Source organism: Tamandua tetradactyla, chromosome 4 (genome assembly GCF_023851605.1).
Source record: "Tamandua tetradactyla isolate mTamTet1 chromosome 4, mTamTet1.pri, whole genome shotgun sequence".
NCBI classification, from domain to species: domain Eukaryota; kingdom Metazoa; phylum Chordata; class Mammalia; order Pilosa; family Myrmecophagidae; genus Tamandua; species Tamandua tetradactyla.
In genome coordinates this window covers 56,926,354-56,943,103 of record NC_135330.1, presented here as the reverse complement: position 1 = coordinate 56,943,103, position 16,750 = coordinate 56,926,354, and the positions used below count along the sequence as shown (strand labels likewise).

The 16,750-nt window shown below is 37.8% G+C and overlaps 1 long non-coding RNA gene across 1 annotated transcript in view; it reads left to right on the top strand.

Moving 5' to 3' along the window:
• Positions 1–1,229: 1,229 nt before the first annotated feature.
• The window catches only part of LOC143678975 (uncharacterized), a 96,794-nt gene continuing 81,273 nt past the window's right edge, over positions 1,230–16,750 (top strand). Inside the window, exons 1-2 of the long non-coding RNA XR_013173509.1 lie at positions 1,230–1,386; positions 3,088–3,139. This is a non-coding gene — a long non-coding RNA (uncharacterized LOC143678975). The remainder of the gene's footprint in view (positions 1,387–3,087; positions 3,140–16,750) is intronic.

The window sequence follows — 16,750 nt, the reverse complement described above, 5'->3', positions numbered from 1 at the left end:
GAGGAAACTGAGGCTCAGAAATGCTAAGCAACTTGCCCAAGGTCACACCTGGAGGTGAGGGGAAATCAGGCTTTCCAGAATATATTTTGTATTTGCTGAAAGTAGCAGAAAATGACTCAAAGGAGGAAATTTGGGCCTCATTTCTGATCTCATAGCCCTCCCACCCCCCCTCACCACCAGTAGAGATGGCAGGCAAAAAACAGAAACAGCGAAATGTTTTAGTAGCAAACACAAAGACTTTTCGGTTAGGCATGAAAGCTCCAGTTGTGCAATTCTTAAGTGTGGCAAAGTTGAAGAATGCAGGTCATAGCACCTACCCTTTCTCAATCACTGTGACTCGTCAAACTCATCTAATAACCAGGGAAGTTGTCAATTGAATCAGGTCTGTGGGATTTTTCCTTCTCTTTATTTCATTTTTGATTTCTACTTCCATGATAAAAATTCATTCTAAAGTGTTCACAGCATGCGAATTCGTTCACCTTCTCAAAAATTTCCCTTCAAATCATACACATTTGATCTGAACAAAACATTGGAGATGAGCTTTACCTATTTCCCTCTTTAATGTATGGAGAGAGAAAGCACAGAATAATGGAGTCAAAGACAAAGAATGCACACCCAGTTAATGTTTGGACTCAAACTAAAAGCACATCTCCCACCTCCCAGTTCAGCCTTCCCCGCCCCCCAAAGGTATTAAAGAGTGTGGAGTTTAGCATGGTGTTTGCTGTACTTCTATTTTGACAGAAACATCTATTTTAACTCTTCTTTCCCCGCGAATTAATTTCCTGTCTAACATGATATGGTAGACATTAATGCTGCTATTCAGCATTTCCAGTTCTTCTGTTTTTTTTCCTGGCACATAAGAAGATTGTACTGCCCTTCCCTCTGAGGTTGAACACAACCATGAAAATTTCTTTGGCTAATTAAATGTGAGAAGTGACAATTGTGATACTTCTGGGGTAAAACTAACATTAGTCAGTGCAAGACCCTCAGAGCCCTTTATCCCTTCTGTAGTAACCAGCGAGGCCATGCCTTCCAGAAGGTACAAGATGGTCAGTGCCTACCTCAGCCTGGATGGCTGAGTTGCTACCTCAAGGACAGCTGTGCCTGGAGCGTCACTGAGACCCTCAGTAGACTGTGAGTGAGTGAGAAATAGACAGAGATTATGACCTTGCTGTGACTGAAGTATAACTTAGCCTATCCTGACCATTACATACGAGGCTTCAGAAATCTCTATTAGCTATATCAGTGAGCAACTGCTAAGAACCAGGCATGAGGGAGGATAAGTATTTAATATCATTTCTCACTTAATAATTTCATCCTTACAGTAATCTACATGATGCATGTGTTTGAATCATTTGCAAATGAGAACATTGAGTGTACCAGAAGGTAAGCTGTTACTCAGCTAGTAAGAACCAGTCACTCACAGGCATGTCTGGCTCTAAAAGTTCTGCTTTTACTAGTATATACGTTATACTACCTGTTTTGGAGTGGGACTTCCATCTCTAAACTTTCGTTTTTTATGTGATTACATGTATACGAGTATTTAACACATAAATACACCATTTAATCCACTGTCAAGTGTACAATTCAGTGGTGCGTGTTACATTCACAATGCTGTGACCAAGAGAGAAGAGGGGAGGCAGGGGGAGGGCAGGCTGAGTGTGGAAGCCCCAGGCCCAGGGTGGAAATCAGGACACTGGTTTTATGTAATAGTTGCTGATTGACATTAATCATCATTATTATATAATCATTGTTATATGTAATAGTTGCCAATTGACATTAACAATCATAAGCATGGTTGACATTAATGCTAACCTTATGGGAGGGACCTTTTACAAACTGACCCTAGTAGCCACGTGGATGCTAGTCAATATTAGTGTTTGCATTATTTTTACTCTATGAAGTCAAGCTTTGGAGAAGACATGGGCTGTTGAATGACACAGATGTAAGTTTAAATCCTAACTCAGTCACTCACTAGCTGTCTGATCTTAGGCAAATTCTATAACCCATTTGAACCTCAGTTTTCTCAGCTATAAAATATAATATTACTCACCATGCAGAATTTAAAATGGATTAAAAAGAATGTATTTAAAATACCTAGAACAGTAATTCTTGCCAGAGCTATTGCTATTGGGAGTTATTGCTCTTGTTAATATTGGATCTTAAAGATTCCAGCAGCCAGTTCTTGATGAAATTGTGATTTGTGGGTTTTTACTTCTTTTACATCACAGAGAGCCACGAGGGGAGACCAAGAATATGGCATGGAAATCATCATTTGGGGTTGGGGAGGTTCTGGGGCCATTCATGAAAGGGGGGGCAAGGACTCATGATGAGAGGTTTTTGTTACCTTACAGTTAATTAATTTATTTAACAAATATTTATTGAATGCTTACTCTAAGTCAGCATACCCTGTGCTTCGGCTATTTTGGTAGATAAGACACAAACCTTGATTTTCTAGGATTTTTCAGTTCAGTATGAGATTCAACCAAGTTAACAGGCAGCTAATCAGAAACGAGAGGAAATGGAATGCCGTGGAAGACACTGAGACTCTTTAGCTAGAAGTAAATCCTCTCTCCTCACTGGTCACCTCCTGCCCAGTCATAGTTCTGCACGTACATGTCCCTTTCTTTTCTGTATTATAATATTAGCTCCTTGAAGGCAAGCATCTTGTATACCTCTGTGTCCTCCATTACGCCCAACTTAGTTCCTGGCAAATAACAGCCACTTAATACACACTTATGCGATAAAAATGTTATCTTTTCCCTCATAATGTTTATTTTACCTAGGAAAAAAATACATAACTCAATCACAGCTTCCCATTTGAATACTGTAAAAAGAATATTATAGCATCATAAAAAAAAAGAGGTTAAAACACTCATATTCTCACTCATTCATTAATTCAAAAAGTGTTTGAGTTTCTTCTATGAGCACACCGTGTGTTAAGCATGGGGATACTTCAGTCAAGAAACCAAAATCATCCCCTTTCCTGATGGAGCTTAGAGCTCAGAATAGGAGACTGGAAACAAATAAATGCACAATTACATATTGCTGTTCCAATCGTACTTAGCTGTTTCTTTTCTCCCACAGGTCCATGACTGTCCTCTAGCTCCAGGGTCACTTGTAGAGAAGGACCAAGAAGGTAGGAGGAAGCTCAGTGGAGTCTGTGGGGGCAGCACTTAACCTGAGAAGCAGGCTTCCAGCAATTGACCCACCTGGGGCTTGCCTGAGGTCACCATGGAATATTTACAAATCAAAGGCTGTTCCCAGGAAGCAGTCCTAAGGTTGCATTGAACAAGATCCCAGAGAATTGCTTCCTGTAAAGCAGAAAATAACTTTGCTTTAAACTCCATTTCTGAGGTTTCCATTTTCTGCATTCCAGAGAAACCTCAGGAAGTCAGAAGCAAGTTTTATTAGCACAGCTTTCCAAGACCAGTGCATCAATAAGCCTTGTTCTTCTGATAATGGTGTATTCTGTGTTGAAGATCATCTTAAAGAAACTCCTGAGACGTGCAAACTCTTTGTTTATTGTGGTAACATACGTATAACATAAATACCTCATTGTAACCACTTTCCCCATACACAATCAAGTGGTGGTAATTGCATTCACAATGTTGTCCTACCATCCAGCACCAAAACTTTTCCACCACCCGAAACAGAAACTTTGTGACAATTGAACAGTAACTCCCCCATTCCTCACCTCTATTTCTGCCCCTGGTAGCCTGTATTCTAATTCCTGATTCTATGAATTTGCATGTTCGAATTATTTTATATAAGTGAAATCATACAATATTTGTTCTTTTGTATTTAATTTATTTCATTCTATTTGAGTCTTCAAGGTTCATTTTTCCATGTTTTAGCATGTCTTAGCAAGTCGTTCTTTTTATGGCTGATAATATTCTGTTGTACATATAAATCACATTTCACTTATCCATCAGTTGATGGACACTTGGGCTGCTTCCACCCTTTGCCTGTTTGAGGAATGTTGTCCAAATCCTTGCTTTCAACTCTTTTGGATATATATAAGTTTACAACGGAAGGAGAGAAAAGGTATTTGTAGGCACCTGGCAGTTTCTGCCATACTGGGCCGTTGTGAAGGTATTTGCTATCACTGGGGCTAGATAGAACCCTGTTAGCAAGCGGTAGTGGTGATATTGGGGGCTTCTCCAAGAGTAGCCAACTCTACCCCAATATCATGCGAACTTCTGTCTTCATTTAAGTATGCAGGCCTTGTGAAGCTCAGAGGATAACTTTTGATAGTGAAATAGAGATGCATGAATTTGCAAAACACATTCAACAGTAAAGTTAATTCCATGTATTGCCATTGGCCACCATTTTAAGTTTTAAATTTGATGTTACCTTATAAATTAATAGGCTTCTGTTGGAATGAACAAATCATCTGAATTTTGGTGAAAATGAGGTCATCTTCTATGTGGCATATCACAAATTTAATCCTGAAGCAGTTCAAGCAGTTTCTATGTCTTTGAAATGAGAGCTGACGGTGTTTTAAGGGTATTTCTTGGATATTGAAGATGACTTTCCTGGTTCTGGAGACGCAAAGCTTAAATATGAAAAGATAAGAGCAATCAGTCTAGCAAGTAAGTATTCTTTAAGCCAGTGCTTTCCAATAGAGTAGACGCTAGCTATTTAAATTTAAAATTAGATTTGGTTTCTCAGTTGTACTAGCTACATTTGAAGTATTAAAAAAAAAAGGCCCATGTAGCTAGTTGCTACTGTATTGGACAATGTAGACATAGAACATTTCCGTCATTGTAGAAAGTTCAGTTTGGACAGGGCTGCCTAGACACTCGAGTGAGACCCAAACTGAAGTAGGCAGATAATTTACTGCAGTCAGTTTTCACACTTAATATTATGTTAAAGGAATGATGATGAAGGTGAATCAAGTTACCAGAAGGGACACAAGAATCAAGATAACAAAATCTGAATAAGGGATCTTATATATTGGTCCTTTTTAAAAAATTTTCTTTCTTTTCTTCATGCCCAAGTTAAGTCTCCAAAATTGAGCTCAAATCTGATGAGAAGAATTGTTCTTTCGGTATTAGGAAATCCAACATATGAAGGCCTTGATTGAATTATTGTTGCTCTTCCAGAGATTCATCAAGAGTAATTTTGGATATTATTTGAAAATATTGGTGCTTACACTGTTGCTGCCATTTTTAGCTTAGGTGGATTCTGGAGGCCAATTACCTATTATGCAATATTAGGCATAGCATGTCTTATCTTGCAGCAAATCAACAAACAAAATTCCCCTACAAGAGCCATGGAAGAAAGTTATGCCAGTTTTTTGCAAATATTTTGTACTTGGGAAAGTGGATGGCAGTGTCACCTAGCAACTTGTACTTCAATTAGCATTGATGTAGCTATTACTAGAGGTTGTGTTTACAGAAAAAAAAAATAATAGGGGGATAAGATGTAAACAATAACTGGGTAGATTGAAACACTAGTGGTCAATCAGAGGGAAGAGTAAGGGGTATTGGATGTATGGGTTTTTCTTTTTTCCTGTTAATTTTTTTCTGGAGTGATGCAATTATTCTAAAAATGATCATGGTGATGAATACACAACTACACGACGATATTGTGAGCCACTGATTATATACTTTGGATGGACTGTACATGTGTGAAGATACCTCAATTAAAAAACAGTATTTAGCCTAGTGCCTAGCCCGTAATAACTGTTCAATAAATTTTAATTTTAGTCATTACTGCCATTATTAGCATTTATTTACTGTTTTCGTTTCCTAGGCTGCTTAAGAAAATACCATAAAATGGTTCAGCTTAGACAATGGGAATTTATTTGCTCACAGTTTTGAGGCCCAGAAAATGTCCCAATGCAGGCATCATCAAGGTGATGCTTTCTCCCGGAAGACTGGCATTCTGGGGCTGGCTGTCCGCAATTCTTGGGTCTTCTATTACGTGGTAAGGCACGTGGCAGCCTCTGGTCTCTTCCATCTTCTCCAGGTTCTGTTCTAGCTTTTTGTTTCTCGTGGCTTTTTTCCTCATGTCTGAATTCATTCATTTATAAAGGACTCCAGTAATGGGATTAAGACCCATGCCAACTGAGGTGGGTCGCACCTTCACTGAAATCACCTCATCAATGAAACTTACCATGGAACATCCACAGGAAAAGATTAAATTTATGAACGTGTTTTTTGGGGGGTACATACAGTTTCAAACTGCAACAAACTGATAGGCTGAATATTTTTTGTACGAAAATTATTTTATAATTTTCACTTTCTCTTGTGTGACTCAGCTGTTCCTATCTTTGGTCTTTTTGGAGTCTTCTTTGTGATTCTTATACCAATAGTTGAGAGATCTATTAAGCTCCTTGTTTGATGCTTATATCATTTTCCTCCAATCCGAGTTTTTTTTTTTTTTTTATTGTGTGGAAGTGTCAATATTTTATTTTGGTTGATCTCACTATCTTTTCTTTCATATTTTCTTTTATTGTGTCAAATCTGAGAAACGTGTCATTATCATTCTTCCAAAGATCACTTTGGTTTTCTGCTAATTTTTAATGACTTAAAGTCTTTATTATACTGTTCTATTTTGATGTTTGACTTATGCGTTAAGATAAATCATTATCTTGCCCCCTTTCTCCTGTCTACAGTGTTATCTATTTGTCCCAACATTATTTAAAAATAATCTTCCTTTTCTCATTGTTTTGAGATTTTGCGCACATTAACTTTTATTATGTGACTATTCTATTCAGTAATGAGCTGTGATTTGACTATTTCTTTGAGGTCACTGGGGCAAGTGGTGGCCAGGAATTTTCACTGTCTTGGGAGAGTCCAACATTTACAAAGAAACTTGGTGACCATATTTGGTCTTACAAGGTAATTAAGAGTAGTGCATAAGTTTAGTCTTACTTGAAAGCTATAAATCTTATCTTAGTAAATAAAATAAACTTAGCTAATGATCACCTACCATATTTTCTTTTCTTCTAAGGGATGGGCTTGAAAAAGAGGGAAGGTGGATTTCTTACAGCAGCAGTAAAACAGCTTTTAGTCAGAAAACAGCCTTATGTCAACCAAGCCAGGTTACCCTCATTACACAAACACACCTTTCTCAATTTAGTCCTTTTGTGTTATAATCGTTTCCACACCTATAGAACTCCATGAGCGATCAGACAGAAAAATGTATTTGTTTGTACAAAAATAGTTTCCAAGTAGTTTAATTTCCAGAAGGACCAAGAGTTGGTTTTCAGTAAAGCATGCCAGGGCAGGCTGGTTTCAGAGGAAATGGTCCCTAGGACTAGTAATCTGTCACGTACAATTCCAATAATCCATCCAGAGGAACATGCTGATCCCTGGGGTGAGGAGTTGGGAGGAGGCTGGCTTGGTTATCTATAGGTCATTGGATCACTTAGGGAAGGTGAAACCAGTGTGATCAGATCTTGCTTGGGAAGCTTTGCTTGGAGATAAGTCAGGACCTGCCATAGTGAATTGAGCTGGTCCAGATTTGTGATTCTGCTCCAGGTCAGCCGAGGCATAAAGACCATCTTTATGGTCTTCTGATCTTACCAACTTTTCTTCTGGTGGAAACACCTTGGACTTGGATTGGTGCCATTTAGTAAAAAATGCAAAGAGTTTAGTGCATTCCATCTCGATGCATGAAACTATTCTCCTTTTAAATAGGAAAACAGTCCTTGTGGTTGAGGTATTTGCAGTTCAGTTGGGGAGACAAGACCTACCTATAGGAAAATTTAACAAGCAGTAAAAACCAATACATAAATCAGAGCCAAAGATGAACAACATGAAGTAAGAGTTCAAAGGGGGGAAATCTGTGTGAGTTGGAGGAATCAGTAGCAGTTTCCTAAGTAAGGTAAGACAAAACTGTGTCTTAAAGGATGGAAGGGTGAAGATGAGAGCATTCCAGCTAAGAAGTAGTGTAAAGAAAGATCAAGGGGCTGGAAGGGACATGTTGGAGAAGCAGTGATTAGACATGGAGGAGATTGGAGGGAGCAACTTTTGAATCTGATTATGAAGAGCTTTAAATGCCAAACACTTTTTTTTTTCCTTAATAAACTGAAGGAAACCGAGGTTACTTACTTATTAATCTTATCCAACAATTCTTTGAATCTGAATGCAGAAACATTTGGAATTTTGCCTTTACTTTATGTTTTTCTATAGCAGGATAACAGCGAAAGGTTCATTTGGATTTTTAAGAACCTATGAGAGTACTAGATCTATGCAGCTTTCTTTCTTTTAAAAAATGTGAAGTGGAGATAATTAGGTGAAATTTAAGAAATCCACAGCTGATTGGGAGAAAGAGGACGCCAAGTATTTGATTATTCTTTGGTAATTTTACATCTTATTTTGGCTTCTTGAAAACCCACTCGCTTAGAAATAAGTTTACTTGTTTCCCAAAAATTATATTTCTATTATTTGCCAACTGGACTGTCACCTTTCAAATATGCCTAAAGATATAATCACATCAGTTGTGATTAATCCGTAAATCAGGTTGTTTTTGTCAACTGGCCACATATGTTGATGTTATAATATACAAAGCAAATTATATGCTGATGGTCCCGGCCACCTGGACAGTTACAGTATTACACTTGGAAAGATGACACAGGAGCCCTGGGCACTGAGCAGCTGGGTGTGCAAAGGCCAAAGGGAGGTGGAAAGTTCTACGTCACTCAGGAGGAGATTTTCATTATTATTATTATTATTTGTGTGTGTGTGTGTGTGTGTGTGTGTGTGTGTATGTTTTTGCTTTTTATTTACCTCAACTCTTCTCCAGTTGAGGAAATACAGGCACACAGTTTAAGTAGTTTAAGGGTTTGTAATGAGACCTAAGAAGTGGCAAAGGACTAAATGCGTTTATTTTGTCTATCTGTTCTGTAACACACGAGTCTCTCATCTCGTATTTCTTATAAACATTTTGACAATCTGTTGAATTTTCTCAAATTTCTTCCATCTGGAAAGGTAGAGGATTTAACAGACAACTGCTGCCTTTTTATTCCACCTTCGAACCTGAGGATTCAAGTGCTGATTATGAAAGAAAGCATAACATACACTTGCTCAGTTGGGTCACGCAAATTTTTCATTTTGAAAGTGCAGTTAAAAAAAAAGAGTGTGAATTGGTACTCATGAAATACAAGGAGGAATCGTTATTTCTATTGCTGACTGTCAAAATTATTTTTGTTGTTTATAAAATACAAATCCTCCAGTAAGGATTCCACAGTGTATTCTACTGGAAAAGTCAGCAGTGCTCACACACTCTGCCAGCCAGAACTCTTTGTCTGGGTCTCAAATCTGGGAAAGTTTTTGAGGCTAAATTCCATCACCTGTAACCCCCAACTCTACTCTCCCACCTGGGCTTGACACGTTGTTTTCAGATGGTGACCCCAGAAGTCATTTGAACTTGGGAGTGTGTTAATGCCTTTCTTTGGTCAAATGCCAACACTCCTTATGTCCTAGGACTTAATAAATAGAAGAGTCTTCTCAGGAGATGGGTTTCAAGGTGAGTGAGAGATCTCAAAACATCATGATTGTTGTACGGCTAGCTCTCTTAAGGACAGTAGCCCTTTTAGGGAAACTCATCTAAATGGAATCAGATAAGATTAGTTTATTTTTACACTTCCGAGTCTTTTTCTTGTGCTCTTTTTCTGCTTTTAAAATTTAGATCTCACTTTCCCTCTTTGTAACATTACTGCTTGAATGTTGTAGAAAAATATATATGTATTTTTTGCATGGGCAGGCACCAGGAAATGAACCCGGGTCTCCGGCATGGCAGGGGAGAACTCTGCCTGCTGAGCCACCGTGGCCCACCCAGGAAATATTTTTAAAGTATAAACATTTAAAAAAGCAGATCCCACCTTCCAAAGAACACCTGGGTGAAATTTGACTATATTTTTTCCTTCCAGTTTTCTTTATGGCATTAATAAACTTGTGGAAGGCATAAAATGTTGTAGCTTCCTTTGTTTCTACTTGCTGTTTTATGATGAATATTTTCTCATGTCAAATATGTAAATATGAGATTCCATAATACCAACATACTGCTATTTAAAAAAATAATTTTCTATGATAAGAAATGTATGTTGTTGATTTTTTTTGCTGATATCAATAAGGCTGAGATAAATATCCTTGTCTGTAAACGTTTTTGAATTGTGAAAAAAGAATTGAATATTTAAATTTTTTCTTTAAAATATTTGTAACATGAAAAAAATTGAAGTACGTAAAACAGTCAAGTCTAATACAATGTATCTCTGTATACTTGTCACTCAGTTTCAACAGTTATCAGCATTTTCACAATTTTCATTATTTTCCCACAGTAGTCAACAGTTCTTTTTAATGCTCCAGGTGTTCATTGAAAAAATTCCAAGAAAAATTATACAATTTATATTTCTATGAGCTATTTTAATAAAAATATTCATGTAAAAATAAACATAAATTTTATAGGCAAAAAAATATATTCTGTTATGATTGCATCTCTTTGAAGGCCAAGAGTTTGTAGATACTTTTACATTTTGTTTGCAATTTGTGTTTATTCTTTTTGAACTATACATTCATATCCTTTGATCATTTTTCTTTTCTGATATTGGTCTTTTTCTTATCAACTTAAAGTGCTCTTTTTGTAAAAGCAAAGGGTATTAACTTGTGTATCATAAATGTTGCAAGTTTTCCCCCAGATTTTTAATTACATGTGAGCTGTTTTCTGACCTAGAGTAGTTTTAATTTTTAAGTAGATGAAATCCTTCAGCGTTTTATTTTGTACTATTTTCCACTTTAAAAAACACTTTTTTTTTTTTATGCTTTGATTACCTTTCCCCATTCCAGGTTTGGAAAATCCTGTATTTAGCAGCCATATAGTGTGGTGATTAGACAGGTCAGCTCTGGAGCCATGTGCATGGCTTAGATGCATATACAGGCTATGTGAAGTGACTTTAAGCAAACTGTTTATCCTTCTGAGCCTCTGTTTCGTTATCTGTAAAACAGAAATAATTATGTCATTATGTACTTCATAAAGTTGAGTGAGGATGGAGTGACTTATTATGTGAAAAATACTAAGTGAATAAGTATTAACTATTGTTATTGTACATTTAGCCCTCTAATTCAATTGAAGCAGTTTTGTGTGCAAGTAGTGATTATAAAGTCTTCTCAGGAAAGTCTTTAATTTTTTTCTTTTAAAAACTTTCAATACTTCAGAAATGTGAAGAAAATTCAACAGAAGAGGAAATGGATTTAAGAAACAGAGAGAGAGAGAGAGGGAGAGAGGGAGAGCTATGCTTCCCCCTCCAATAATAAATTGAAAGATAAAGTATTGCTCATTAATCATCCTATGGAAAATTTTCGTAACTTTTGCAGGTGGAAGAAACCTTAATGATGACTTAGTCAAAACTTGCCATTAAAAAAAAAAAAAGGAAACTGAGGCTCAGAGAGGACAGGATCCCATAGGTGGTAAGCACCAAGTTGGGCATAGAACCCAAGGCTTCTCATTTCTTTTTCCAATTCTTTTCTAAGAGAAGAAAAAAACACCTTACACACCATATTCATAACTCACTAATTTGAAACTCCTCAATTGTTGAGAGAGGAGATAAAGCTCTTACCCACAGTCAATAGAAAAGAAACTGTTTATTGCAGATTTACACATACAAAATGAAGGCAAGAAGTGAAGGCACTGGAAAGATTAACTTTCTCTTGAAATGGATATTTGAGGTCAAAGTGGGCTTTTGCATCTGAAATCTCTGGATAATTGCCACAATACTTGCTTTTCACTTGCTTATGAGGTATTTAACCCATTGAATTGGAGCAATTGAGAGATTATCTGCTGAGTCGAGGCACTCTAGACCACCAGACAGGTGATTCAGGTCATGGATTTGTCATTCAATAAGTTATTTAATTCGGCACCTACCTCCTTTCAGGCACTGTCTGGGCCTTGCAATGACGAACCAGACGGACTAGGTGCATTCCCTCATGGAACCTATACTCAAGTGGGATGGAGAGAATAAACAATAAGGTGGTTTCAGAATGACCCATCCAGTTACTTCACAAGGGTCACAGAGTGACCACGGAGGGTGGGGAGGCTGGGGCAGGGTTTAGAAGGGTGCTCAGGGAAGGCCACTGTGAGGAGAAGTCGAGCTTGCCGAGCTTTGGTGAGAAGTGGCCAGCTATGCAAACATCTGGGGACACTGGGTTTCGGGAAGAGGGAACACCAAGTGCCAAGGGCTCTGAGATCCAGAAAGGCCGGCTGTGTGGTCCACTGGATTTCCTCTGCAGTCACACAATCTCTCCGTAATCTGGGCAAATAGGTTATACAATGATCTGGGGCCAAGAGTCTATAAGTAATTTTAAACATGGTCCTTTAGATGAAAAAAGAGCTTTGTCTTTTCTGTTACCCTGCATATATGCCCTCTAAAAAATGGTGGGAGGGCGAAAGCGTTTGCTAAGAGGGTCCGTAACAGCCTATTTAAATTTTCTCTGAGTGTGCTAATGTTAGCACAAATACCAGCTGTGCTGCCAGGTTATTTCCACACCTTTGGCCACCAGATGATGGAAGTAGTCATTATAGATTCGAGTAGTTACAGCATTTTTTTTTTTTAAATTAACTAGAAAACTCACGTTCTGGCAGTTTCTCCTAGAGAGATTCCCCGAGAGGGAAGTACTATGAGAATTACATTCCACCCTGTTTTTTCCGCATGTGGTTGCTCTATAGAACAATCAGGCTGATTACCTGGTTTACAGTCTCCATTGAATGTTTTTAAAAGATGATCAATCAAAACACCGAAAAGTGTTTTTTTTTTTTTTTAACAGTTCACGTATTTCTAATTCAAGGACTACCTACTTGGGAGTGATCAGATTATTTTTAGCTTTGGATTTTGGATGGGTCATTCTGCAGAATCACAGAGTCAGAGAATATAAACACACCCCATGAGGGCGGAGTTTTCTTTTGCTTTCTTCTTTATATCTGTATCTTCAGCACCTTCAGTGCAACACAGAGACCCTCAATAAAATAAATATCTGCTGAATAAGTTAGAGGTAGAAGAATTTAAAAGACATCTTTTCCCAACTTCATATGATTTTCTTCTCTGGGGAAGACAATCTTGAGTGAACTCTTGCCCTAACAACCCCCCTTTCTACTACAAAAGGGTGGGAAAGAATATGTTTGTTCTTCGTGCTCAAATTATGGGTAAATATTCAACAAATTAGTAGTGGATCCAATTTATAGCCCTCCTGGATCCTTGATTTCATTAGAAATCTCAATCCCTAACACTATTTTAAATGATCATAAAACAACCAAAATTAAATGCCATACAAACAGTGGAGCACCAGGAACATATCAGATATGTATATAAAAGTTTGTTTCTCCCGACTCCTTTACCTTCCTTGGCTTAATACAGCCCTTTATAATTTAGTTACAATTTTACTTTCAGTCTTTGTCTTGCTCCTTCCCCACCCTGCCAGCTGCTGAAGCTTCTCCATGTTCTCTTGTCCTTTCTGGATTCCTGGCTCTTCCCTTTTTGGGAATGCCTTTTCTCCCGTCTTCATCCAAGAAAACTGCCCATTCCCTGAGATACAATTCACAGTTGTTCTTCTTGGCAGAACTAGCTATTCTGAGCTCTGATAGCATTTTACTCATATCATAAAATGCCATGACTTAAAAAAAATTATCCATCCCACTATGTTCATAAATCCCACACCTCTCCCCTGAGATCCATAATGCCTATAAAGCTTCTCTAGGCGGATGTCTAGTAGGCCCAATTTAATGCATCTAAAGCTGAACTCCAGATCTCATTAACCCCTAATTCTGCCCCACTCAATCTTCTCTGCTTGAGTTGACAAATATGTCCTTTCAGATGCTCAAGCTAAAAAGTCTTGGACACATCTTGACTTCTTCTTTCTCTAATGATTCATGTCAATCTGTCAGGAAATCTCAAAGACTCTACCTTCAAAATGTATCCAAAATTCATTTTAATTAAAAGTGAAATAGTCTGTAGGGCCCTACATGTTCCCTAACCCCTCCTCCATGCTGCCTTTAACGCTCTGACCTCATCCCCTGCCCTTCTACCTCTTGTTTACTCTGTGTCAATCCCACTGGCCCCTTTGCTGTCCTTTGGCTGAGCTTGCTCCCGTCTCAGAGCTTTTTCATTGCCTCTGCCTTACTGAGGTACTTTTATGGCTTGTTCTTTCACCTCCTTTAAGTCTTTACTCAAATGACCCTTTTCCAAGCACTACTGTATTTAAATTTACCTCCCAGTCTCCTGTATCTCAATTCCCCTTATTCTGTTCTGTTTTGTCCTTTTGCATTTGTCACCTCCCAACACAGTGTAACATTTCGATATGTTTTATGCTTATTGTCTGCCTTTCCTCTGTTATGTTGTAAGCTTCAGAAGGACAGGGATTTTTTTTTTTAATTGTATTTAGTGATTACTGTATCTGCAGTGCCTGGAACAATGCCTGGCGCAAAGTAAGCTTTCAAGTTTTTGTTGAATGAAATAAGGGAATTCAACTGTGCTTTCAGTACATTTTCAATGTCCTGTTATGTGACCGAAATGAACTAAAGGTCTATTTCATTTAGGACCTGCAGGTGCCAGGCACAAAGAATGTATTGGTGAGCAAAGGAGAAATATCCCCTGTCCCTAAAAATATCTAACATTTATTCAGCATCGTTAAGTGGCTGGCACTATATTAAGGCCTTTACAGACCTTATTTTGTTTAATCCTTACAACAACTCTAAAGGGTAGGTACTAGTATCATTTCTGAGATGATGAAAATGGTGCATAAAGGTTGAGTAACTTGTACAAGGTCACACAGCAAGTAAGTGGCAGGGTCAGCATTTGAACCCAGGCAGAATGGTCTTACAGCCCTGTAAGTTAGCCACTGTATTATATCGCTCCAAGGAAGTTACAGGGTATTCTGGGAACCAGACTTCAAATACTCACAGAGACACACAGTTACTAGCAGCCTGCACTTTGCTCTGTAGAGTTGCATTGAGAGTTGATATGATTTTTTTCTCATGAGAACCTGACACTTAGTAGGGTCTCAATAAGGGATTAAATGAACAACATTCTCCTGATACATAAATCACTGATCTAGGAAGAAGTTAATCATTAAGTGGAGAACTATTTGAGGTGCGTTAATCTAGAGTGAGCATTTAGGGATCTGAATGAGATAAAGGATATGACTTCTAAAGGTGTGAACAGCCCAGGGACTCTCACAGGATAAGCAGTGACTGATAGCAACATAGCAATCATTTTTTGATGACGATGATGATGATGATGATGATAAGATCCATTTTCAACTATACCTTCAAGACACAGCTGTTTTCTCTCTTTTGTGTATTAAGGCCTTTTATTTAAAGACCCATTCTGTTAAAATCTCCTCTTCTTCTTTGTGTTTAAATCACATTCATTCCTCACTTTAATATGCTTCTTTAGTTAAGTTTCTATCTTTTTGTCCTTCACTAAATTGTAAACTACTAGAGGTCAGGTTCTAGTGTGTGCATCCTGGTATCCCAAGACCGACACAGAGGTCTGCATGTCCTCATACTCCAGTACATGGATTCAATCAGTCTTGCCCATTTCCGTACCCTGTAACTTGTGTCTTCCTGATTCTAAAGATATCCCACAGAGCCCATTCCCTGTGAGGGGTGACATGAAATCTATCCTTTTAGAGGAAGCAAGTTTGAGTATGTGCACAAAGTGTAAGGAAATTTTAAAAAATGACTGAACAAATTAAGAGGATGATTTAAGAAGGGGAGTGCAAAATATTTAATTGTTGGGAATAAAATTCTGGGAATATTTGAACAATTTTGCTCCATAAATGACTAAGTTCAGTAAAACTACTTATGTAATATGGGCTCAGTGTTTCCATACAAGATGTTTAAAATGGAATTTCCTAGTCTATGGCCCATGAAATAATTTGTCTCACTTGGAACATTTTCCTGAAATACTTGTGGTTATTTCTATTACCTATGGTTTCTGAAAATCTAGCCAAATTGTTTTTACATTCTGTTAAACTTATTTTTTAATTTACAGTTAGCAGGCCAAATATATATATGAAAGCTGAGAGCAAAAATGCAAGTATTTTCTTTTTATTGTATTTATGTAGTTTGCTCATGCTACTCAGTTTATCAAACGATTACTACTAAATGATAAATGTTTTGCACAATTGGGTCTGGGTGTGTATTCAGATTTGATTATGTTAGCTTACTGTGACAATTTAACCTTTTCCATTCTTAACAAGATGTTAAAAAGCATAAATGTTGGGCAGAAATGGCCTATTCATCAATTACAATTAATTTTTGTTAATAAAATAAAAACATCAGTATTTTATACATATAGGAGTAATGAGTCTAAAGTTACAGAGCTACATTTTTGAAAAACAATGCGATGTATTAAAATGAGTACCCATTTCACAAAAATTCCCTGGGAAAAACAGACTTAATCCAGTGACGTTGCTATGCTCAATCTATTTTTGGAACTCACCTTTCGATATTGTTTTCAAAGCCCAGGGCACACGCTTTTGAACACCTCAATCGATGTGGCAGGTACAGAGATGGTCCACTCAGATTGCCCTTCAAAAAGGACTTGTTTCCCAGCTAGCAGCCTCCGGAGTCCGGCTTTTTCAAAGTCTGCCTCCGTTTCCCAGCTGAGGTCACATTCTCCTCTGGGTGGCTTCCAGCCAGTGACTCAGCAAGGCATAACAGGTCCAGTCATTTTGGTCCAACATGGACCCTTTTAATTCACTAGTTTTGCTCTATGCTCCCCACTAAGCTGGCAGAGAAATTG